This window comes from Rutidosis leptorrhynchoides, chromosome 4 (assembly GCF_046630445.1).
Source record: "Rutidosis leptorrhynchoides isolate AG116_Rl617_1_P2 chromosome 4, CSIRO_AGI_Rlap_v1, whole genome shotgun sequence".
In the NCBI taxonomy this organism is placed as follows: Eukaryota; Viridiplantae; Streptophyta; class Magnoliopsida; order Asterales; family Asteraceae; genus Rutidosis; species Rutidosis leptorrhynchoides.
The window spans coordinates 352,480,963-352,491,093 of NC_092336.1; the positions used below are offsets into that span (position 1 = coordinate 352,480,963).

The 10,131-nt window shown below is 31.5% G+C and overlaps 1 long non-coding RNA gene across 1 annotated transcript; it reads left to right on the forward strand.

Moving 5' to 3' along the window:
- The first annotated feature begins 8,322 nt into the window (after positions 1-8,322).
- LOC139843760 (uncharacterized) lies at positions 8,323-9,482 on the forward strand. The gene is made up of 3 exons (XR_011757698.1): positions 8,323-8,682; positions 9,080-9,160; positions 9,345-9,482. It is a non-coding gene; the product is annotated as an uncharacterized lncRNA (long non-coding RNA).
- Positions 9,483-10,131: the final 649 nt, after the last annotated feature.

The window sequence follows — 10,131 nt, forward strand, 5'->3', positions numbered from 1 at the left end:
GCTAATGTCGAACCCTTGTGTTCGTAACTCCCTAAGTTCTACCTTGAGTTTATTGACTTCGTTTCTAGGACGGTACTGCTCGTTCATCAATTGCTTGAATGCCGACCACGGTAGTGCGTAAGCAGCATTTTGTCATACCTGTTCAAGATAGGTGTTCCACCACGTTAACGCAGTACCTGTGAAGGTATGCGTAGCGTACTTAACTTTGTCCTCTTCAGTACATTTACTTATGGCAAACACCGATTTGACTTTCTCGGTCCACCGTTTCAATCCAATTGGTCCTTCAGTTCCATCAAATTCCAAAGGTTTACAGGCAGTGAATTCTTTGTAGGAGCATCCTACACGATTTCTTGTGGAATTAGTTCCACTGCTAGATCCAGAGTTATTGTTATTTTGCATCACAGCCTGTACTGCGGCTATGTTTGCTGCAAGGAAAACACAGAAGTCTTTCTCGCTCATGTTCAAATTCTGACGAGTCGCTGGTGCCATTTCCTTCAAAAATAGCCAAAAGAATTGAGTTAATCATATAGAATTTTAAGAGTAGTCAATAGTATCTCGTAGCATTATATGAACTTATTTATAAAAGCTTTTTCTTCATATTAGCATTTTATAGTTTTAATTCGGGTAGTACCTACCCGTTAAGTTCATACTTACTAGCTACTATACAACTCAACTACTACGCTTCTATATGAAAAACTTATTACAATAATATTTCGCGTTCAAACCTTTATACAATATTTTACAAACTTACAATACCACTATTATACATATAGGATGAAATATAGCACATAATATCTTTGCTACTCAGCAGCTATAAAGGTAATTCTAGTTAATACGCAAGTTGTTCAGCAAAAGAAATAAAGACACTTAATTCATAAGTTCAGAAACAAGTCATGCATTCTGGTTTTACAAAGACGACTTTCCATCCTTGATCTTGTGGAAAGTAACTGTTATGACCATTGGCTAGGCAGCATGTTGTAATTTCGTCAAAATGACGAGGGCTTCGTAATGCCCAACAGCCTCGTAGCAATCTAAAAACCTTATTTTTTACCCCAACTACTGAGTCCGTCACTTGTGAGAATGTTTTATTTAAAAGTTACAACCCAATGTTCTTTTTCTCAATTTGATGAGAAGCAAACATTATTAACCCGTAAGCATAACATGCTTCTTTATGTTGCATGTTAGAAGCTCTTTCTAAAGAACGGAGTCCTATGTTGGGATATGTTGAGTCAAAATAGGTTCGTAACCCGTAGCGTAAAATTGCATCTAGGTTTCCCGCACTAAATGCCTTAAAGAAAACTTGGCGTAACTTAAAGTTTCCCTAATGTGATATACCCCATCTTTCAAAGGAAAGTCTTTTATATACTAAGGCATGCCTGGAATGTCTTTCAAACATTTGACAAACTAATTTTGCTGTAACTAATTGTGCTGATGAATTCTGCCCAACTCTAGACAAGATTTCATCAATCATATCTCCCAACTCTAGACAAGATTTCATCAATCATATCTCCTGGTAGGTCTTCTAAAATTTTTGGTTGTCTATCCTTAACGTCCATTTTGTGTTTTTATACTGTAAAATAGATAAGGATTAGATTCGTAAAAGATAATTAACAAACAATACAAGCAATTTTTACATAGAACATAAAAGTACAAGCACACTACAATATATATAATACACAACATGATTACAACCCTCTAATCTGAATCACTGGTTTCTTCTTCTTCGGACTTGGTTCGTTTTCCTAATTTTCTAGGGACATATAGTGTTCCTCTAATACGAGCCGTCGTTTTCCACAATGGTTTAGAAAAACCTGGTGGTTTAGAGGTTCCCGGGTTATTGTTACAATTTAGGAAATACGGACGTTGACGATACATATAAAGTTCATCGGGGTTGGAATCAGGTTTCTCTATTTTTATACCTTTTCCCTTATTATTTTCTTTTGCCATATTAAATTGGGTCGAGGTAATTTCTATAACATCATCGGAATCCTCATCGGGATCCGATTCATCGAAAAATTGGTAATCTTCCCAATATTTTGCTTCCTCGGCGGAAACACCATTGACCATTTTTAACTTTGGTCCGTTGGTTGATGATTTTCTTTTATTTAATCGATCTACTGTAGGTATCAATATTTCTTCCTCCGGAACCTCTTCTTCTTCCGGTTCCTCCTCTTCCGGTTCCTCCTCTTCTGGTTCCTCTTCTTCATGTTCCTCTTCTTCCGGTTCCTCTTCTTTCGGTTCCTCTTCTGGAATTTGTGAATCTTCCCAAATTATGTTCGACTCTTCATTATTATTAGGCGAGTTGATGGAATTTGTACTAGTGGTAGACATCTATCACACAATATCAAACACATTAAGAGGTTAATATATCACATAATATTTACATGTTAATAATATATAGTTTCCAACAAAAGTGTTAAGCAATCGTTTTTAAAGAAAACACGGTCGAAGTCCAGACTCACTAATGTATCCTAACAAACTCGATAAGACACACTAATGCAAATTTCTAGTTCTCTAAGACCAACGCTCGGATACCAACTGAAATGTCCCGTTCATATTGATTATAAACGTTCCATATTAATTGATTTCGTCGCGAGGTTTTGACCTCTATATGAGACGTTTTTCAAAGACTGCATTCATTTTTAAAACAATCATAACCTTAATTTTATCGATAAAGGTTTAAAAAGCATTACATAGATTATCAAATAATGATAATCTAAAATATACCGTTTACACACGACCATTACATAATAGTTTACATTAAGAATATATTACATCAAAAATAAGTTTCTTGAATGCAGTTTTTACACAATATCATACAAGCATGGACTCCAAATCTTGTGCTTATTTTAGTATGCAACAGTGGAAGCTCTTAATAATCACCTGAGAATAAACATGCTTAAAACGTCAACAAAAATGTTGGTGAGTTATAGGTTTAACCTATATATTATCAAATCATAATAATAGACCACAAGATTTCATATTTCAATACATCCCATACATAGAGATAAAAATTATTCATACAGTGAACACCTGGTAACCGACATTAACAAGATGCATATAGAATATCCCATCATTCCGGGACACCCATCGGACATGATAATTTCGAAGTACTAAAGCATTCCAAATTCCAGAATGGGGCTTGTTGGGCCCGATAGATCTATCTTTAGGATTCGCGTCAATTAGTAGATCGGTTTACTAATTCTTAGGTTACCAAGCAAAAGGGGCATATTCGGCTTCGATCATTCACCCATATAATGTAGTTTCATTTACTTGTGTCTATTTCGTAAAACATTTATAAAACTGCATGTATTCTCATCCCAAAATATTAGATTTTAAAAGTGGGACTATAACTCACTTTCACAGATTTTTTACTTCGTCGGGAAGTAAGACTTGGCCACTGGTCGATTCACGAACCTATAACAAATATGTACATATATATATCAAAGTATGTTCAAAATATATTTACAACATTTTTAATACGTTTTAATGTTTTAAGTTTATTAAGTCAGTTGTCCTCGTTAGTAACCTACAACTAGTTGTCCATAGTTAGATGTACAGAAATAAATCGATATATATATATATATATTATCTTGGATCAATTCACGACCCAGTGTATACATGTCTCAGGTTAGATCACAACTCAAAGTATATATATTTTTGGAATCAACATCAACCCTGTATAGCTAACTCCAACATTACTGCATATAGAGTGTCTATGATTGTTCCAAATCTTCTATCTCACTAAACCGGTAGGATAAATCCTACGTGTCCAGCCCACGTTCACCCTCACATTTATCTTTTTTCTTTTTTCTAATTAATCCTGCATTATTAACACTAATTACCTAATACCGCCACGTGTCCACTACCCCATCCCAACCTAATTACAATTAGCGCACACACAACGATCGTTTCATTCGGGCAGATGAAAAAAGGGAAATGATATTTCCAACATTAATTTTACTACTTTCACCTAAATTTACTATACTGCCCTTAAATTATGCCTTACACAATTTTCTTATTTGAATTTTTTGAAGGACATTTTTGGAAACAAGCGTGAAATGATGGTGAATTTATCAAATTGAGTGTGGAAGTATATCTCCCATAAAAAAAGATGAATCAATGAAACACCGATCAATAATTCGTCATTCACCAATCCTTTCATTCATTCACAAATTAATTCAAATGTTAAAGATCAACGATTTTTCATTATTCGATAGAATGAACCCTGAATTCATCAATCAATCACATCGAAGATGAAAAAAATCAAACCTTGAAACTCAGAAATTCGTCAATTTCAATCGATAAATTAGGTTTGCCGGAATACCGTTGCATATGATCTCAAATCGTTATTGATTATGCAAAATTGACTCAAACTTTCTTTTGTGCAGTTGTCTAATTACTTGATTGCAGGTTTGATTTTTCAGTTTAATCTATTTTCATTAGGTTTCTATTGTTGTTATCTAAGTGTTCATCCTAATTTAAAATGTTTAACTACCACACATAAATTGACTCCATTTGTATATTATTTATTTATAATTTGTCTACATGTTTAGGTGCCGTAAGTCATGAATGATTCACTTAATTTATAAATCAAATTATGTTGTTTTCAAAATTATTATTATTATTGTATTCGATTTTATGTTTTATAAATCTTCATCGGATGTAAATTGTAATACGCCATGTTCCAGATCATAATGATAATGAACTTTAAAACCAGAAATTATCATAATCATAATGATAATGTCTGTTTGTTAATGTAAATTTTTCCCAAACAATCTTGTATATGTGGGAATAAATTAAGCATTTACGAAATTGGAATTTCACTACCTATTGACAATTGTGTTTACGTGGTTTGCATATCTCAATATCCCCAAAAAAATGGATTTTTGTCAAACTGATTGCCTGTATTGAAACTCATTATATGGCTGGGTTAATCAATCACAACTTATATTGTTGGGGCGAACATGATGGTATAAATTTTATAGCGAAATCATTCTTCCATGTTATTAAAAATCGATTGTACAATTGGTGTGAATATTAGGTTTTGAGGGTCGTTCAGAAATCAGCCTCACCGGAATCCGGCTGGCATTCAAAGGAGTGCAACAGCATCGGAAGTCGTTGGATTGATTGGTTTTTGCAGGTTTTAGTTTCATCGTGTTGATTATATCTGATTTAGTTGTTGTAATACGCTAATTTCAATTTCATATTGTTTATTTACAAATCTCCATGAATTTATAAGGTTTGATTCCTTTTTTTCCTATGTTTGATTCTTAAACTTGAATGTTTAAGATAGTCTGATTATAATGGTTAAAGATATTTTATATGTATTGTTTTTATCAGTAGGATCATTGTTTGTTTTGCATCTCTATATGTTTTCTTGTGTGCTTATAGATATAGGAGTATCATTTTTACTAAGGGTCTCTTCTTTAAGTATTTAATTATTTGCAACTGTTGTTTTTCATACTTTGTATTTGAATAAAGGTAAAAATAATGGTAAGAACTGCTGTCAAAGTCCATTTATATGATTTCAGGTTTCTTTTGTTAAAGTCCATTGTTAAAATTAACTACCTTGCAAGTTACCGTATATTCCGTGTGTGTGTGTGTGTGTCTGTTTACTGCTCATCTATATATTTCATCACTTATGTAACCGTGGCTTGCACTTTGCGCAACCTATGTAATTGTGTGGAATATTGGTTTACTTCCAACTGATAAAAGCCCCTTTAATTTTCACTACCTGAGGCTTGCATATTATTGTGAAAGTTGTTTATGTATGTATAGTAAAGTTGTTTTGCGTATTATTACAGGATTTGGATACAGTAGATTTGTTCTTTAAATGTTTTCTTTTCAGCAACTTGTAGCAATTACACCTGTCGTGACCCCGTCAAATAAAGATCGAAAGATATGGTTTGACGGAAGCGACCACATAGGCCGTGATGAGATCTGTCTATAAATGGTACGTATAGGGATAAACTTTTTACTTTAGATATACCTGTAACTTTTTTATCATTGACTTAAACAAACACTCATTTTATCATGTACGTCAACTTTCAATCAATTTCAATGAACAGTCTTCGAGTTAGAACAAAGAATAACTACTGTATTTATGCAGGAACATGTTTGCAGATATTTGGAACATGGTGATCTAAGGATTTACATATATGACAACATATGCTATAATAATCTATGCTATAATAATCTGTATGTATGTGGCATTTATGCAGGAACATGTTTTGCATATTGAATGGGAAATCGGAAATTCAAGCACTTCATAATATATTGATGTGAGTTATATTTCTGAATTTTACTAAGCAAAATATTGAACATCTTATTAATATTTAGGGTTTTATTTACAGATTATCAATTATCAATTATCTTTATTAATTACCAATATTTACTCTAGAGTTATGCACCAATTTAGACATCAGCATTCCTTTCTTTTGGAACATTTATTGTTTATGAGCTTTTTTTTTTTTTTTTTTTTTTTTTTTTTTTTTTTTGACGAAAAAACAAATAACTTATATAGACTTTCACCAATAGTGAAAGGAAACTTCAGTGAAACATAATACATATATATTAATATGAGCTTTGTTAAGGGTGTGTTCGATTATAAATTTTTAAATGATGATCAGTTTGAATTTGTTCATGTGTTTTACTACCTATACTACTCAATTAAATACTAGAATGTTGCTAAAGATTGTTGATGTCTCCGTAGACAATTGCAAAAGACTGTTGAATTTTGATAGTCAGGATGAAAGTCAACTTATGTCTTATGGGGAATGTAGTCAGAGGTTGCAAGAGGTGAGTAAGAACATTGATTGGGATTTCTTTTACTACAGTTGTTATTTATATGATTTTGTGCAAGGAACATTGATGGACGGTAGCTGTATTTGTCTGGCGGTTCAATGAATTGATTATGACTTTTCAGGTTCAAACTTACAATTTATTGAATCATTATATGGTGTTAGTTGATACCTATATGGGAAGAAATATGATTCATTTGTTAAAACGTGTTCACAATTTGAGTTTGGGCCATACAAAGTTGATGCTCATATGGGTTGGTTTGGATAATTTGGGGATCAGGGACAAAAGTCTCAACCTCTAGGAAGTCGTATGCGTGTCAAATTGGGTTGTGGTATGGTTGCTGTCAATAAGGTATGGTTGTATCTCTATGGCCAAAGTTGAAGAAATTTAGATTGTAAAGTTTTCTTGATTAGATATGAGTTGAAAATGACTAAGTTGACTTTTGCAACTATCTAGAGATCAAGAAAACATTTATTGCACTATCACAGATGAGTTGAAGATTACTAAGTTTCCTTTTAGTTTTATATGTATTGGTTTAGGATGTCCATTTAAACTCCCCATTAGGTATGGCTAATGTAAATATGTAAATAATATTTTATTTTATTCTATTTTTTGCTGTTTCGTCCCCTATATCCCTTATATCTTCAACACGATAACTGCTGTAGCTTATGCTAACTGTCGTGGCTTATATACAACCTTAAAATGATATACGCCCATAGCTATATCTCTAACAAAGGTACTGATGTGGAAGTTTTTAAAGCCTACAACAATATTTGGCATAACTGTTGTGGCTTCAGATTGATCCACCTTTGATCCACAAATTGTTTATATGTGAAGTACCATTTAACAGGAGTTGATAAATAGGTTTTTAGATACGTAATTTTTTTCACAAACAACTTTTTAATTGATCATGGATATTACAATATGTTACTGAAAAAAATGTTTGGGTATTTATTAGGCAGTTAGACAGATTGGGTGACGATTCAGTTTAATTTTCTTGCCCATTTTCACCATATAACCCATTTGGTCTAATTCTTGAAAATTCTGTAACGAGTTGTTAAATGAAATGCCTTTAAAATAATATTGTTATTCAATGCACAAGAGTTATTTTAGTTGTAAAATTCTGTATTACTATATTTATTTACTTCATTAAATTGTAATAATGAGCTGTGTTTGAAGTATGTCTTCTATATTGTTGTAAGTTATTAGTTAAATGAATATGCATGTTGACTACAATTTAAGCGTTAAAATTCTTACATTCAAAGTGATTTTTAATACCTATATCTTGATGATACAACTTCAATTTGTTTTTCTTTTACTATTATATTAAGGTCCTTTTAAGTTTCATGTTCAAAATACAAAATATATATTGACATTGTCAATTAATTGTTCAACAGTAACTACATTCATTCACAGTAGTAGGGTTTTATCGATTGTATACACAGTTTACAGAACAGTTCTCAACTCAGACCAGTTACAAAAAAAAAAAAAAAAAAATGTAAGTTTCATATGTTATTCCATATTTTAATTTACTGATTTCGATTAATTAACATGTATATATATTAAGATCATACTCTACAGGTATCAATTGTATTCTTTTCTTTGTTATTAAGTTTAGTTAATATGCAACTCTAATTCGATTATCAAGTATTCGTAAAGGGAATCATACATGTACTGTTTGTAGTATCTTTTAATTGACTGCATGTTATCAGTTACGTATTATATAAAATTTTTATTTATTTTTAAAATCGATAAGGAATTAACTATGCTACTGTTTCTTCGTTTAAATATACAACAGATATAATGTCGGTACTGGAACCGAAGAAACCTCCACCTTCGTTCGTACATGTAATTTCCAGTGCAGTTCATCACGAAGTGGTATTGCAATTCTTATTTGTTATTAGATTATAATTTTGATTTTAAATATAATTTATTAATAAAAACTATTAATATTAAAAAAAAAATATTATTACGGCCTATGCCATTAAAGTGGTTCAAATTATATTATGATGAGTCAATACCTACACATAATGTTTGGATCCACACACTGGATGGATATAATGCAAAAGTCGGTTTCAGATTTTCTGATCATACTTTAATGCTAAGTGCTGGTTGGACCAAGATTATTAATGATCTTAAAATTAGAGAAACTGATATTCTATGCTTTACTAGTATTGATAAAGGGAATTATGAGTTGGTTATTTACTCAATAAGCATGATTCCCAAAAATTGGTTTAACATAACTGATAATTGGACTAATGTTATTGAGATTCAGCGAAGAATGTTTCAAATGGCTCATTATAGAAGATTTCCTCCATACATGGCGTTTATTGATGATCAAAATCAAACTGAACTGGTATGGTATTTCTACACTATTACATCAATCTTTTAATACATTCTTTATTATGTAATTATTAAAGTACTATATTGGTTATTCAACATTACATTTCTTACATTCTTGGTAATTCATATTAAACAAAAATTAATTTGTTGTTTCTATTAAACTAATTATCAATACTTGAACATTGTTTCGGTAACAGACTCTGAAAAAGAAATGTATATCTGCATATAAGCAAGGTCGATCCACACTGGTCACGTTGTCATTCACTATAATGGATCGTATAAGAAAAGGTTAAGCATATCAGTTGATGAAGGGAAATTGGTCATAAGGGAAGGATGGCCAGATTGTTAAAGATCTAAATCTGAACTCTGGAGATTGTCTCATTTTTTATGCAATTGATCATCTGAATATAGAACTAATGATATATAATCAAGATGGTTGTGAAAATGCGTCCAAATTAAATCCTTTGCTGGGTGAAATGGAACGCCCAAATGTATTGCAAAAACAAGTGAATTTCTGATTTTGCGAAATTTTGATACCCCGCGGAAATGTGTTGATAAGATTTAATTTTTTTTTATCATTTTTTATTTACAAAAACATCTTATTAATGATTAAAGTATTTATCGCATATACTACTATATAGTAATGTTGCTATTACTGAAATACATATCAATATTGTGGGTGGTTTAAAATTTATATAACTATTTATCGATTTTTTGTAGCGTCTGCCAAACGAAATGATATTACTATCTGGACTACGCAGTGGTAAAACAGTGTCTTGCTTCAATTTGAATCAACAAAAGTAGAAATGGAGGTTGAAACAAGAGAAGTTGAAGAAGAAATCAAATTTCTGTGTGTCTTATGGATTTACACGTTTTCGAAAAAAGAATCGTCTAAAGCCTGGCAAAAAATATCTATTCTTTCTTTTTATCTATTTCACAATGTCAACAATAATTAAATTACACTTTTGATATGAATAAATTTAT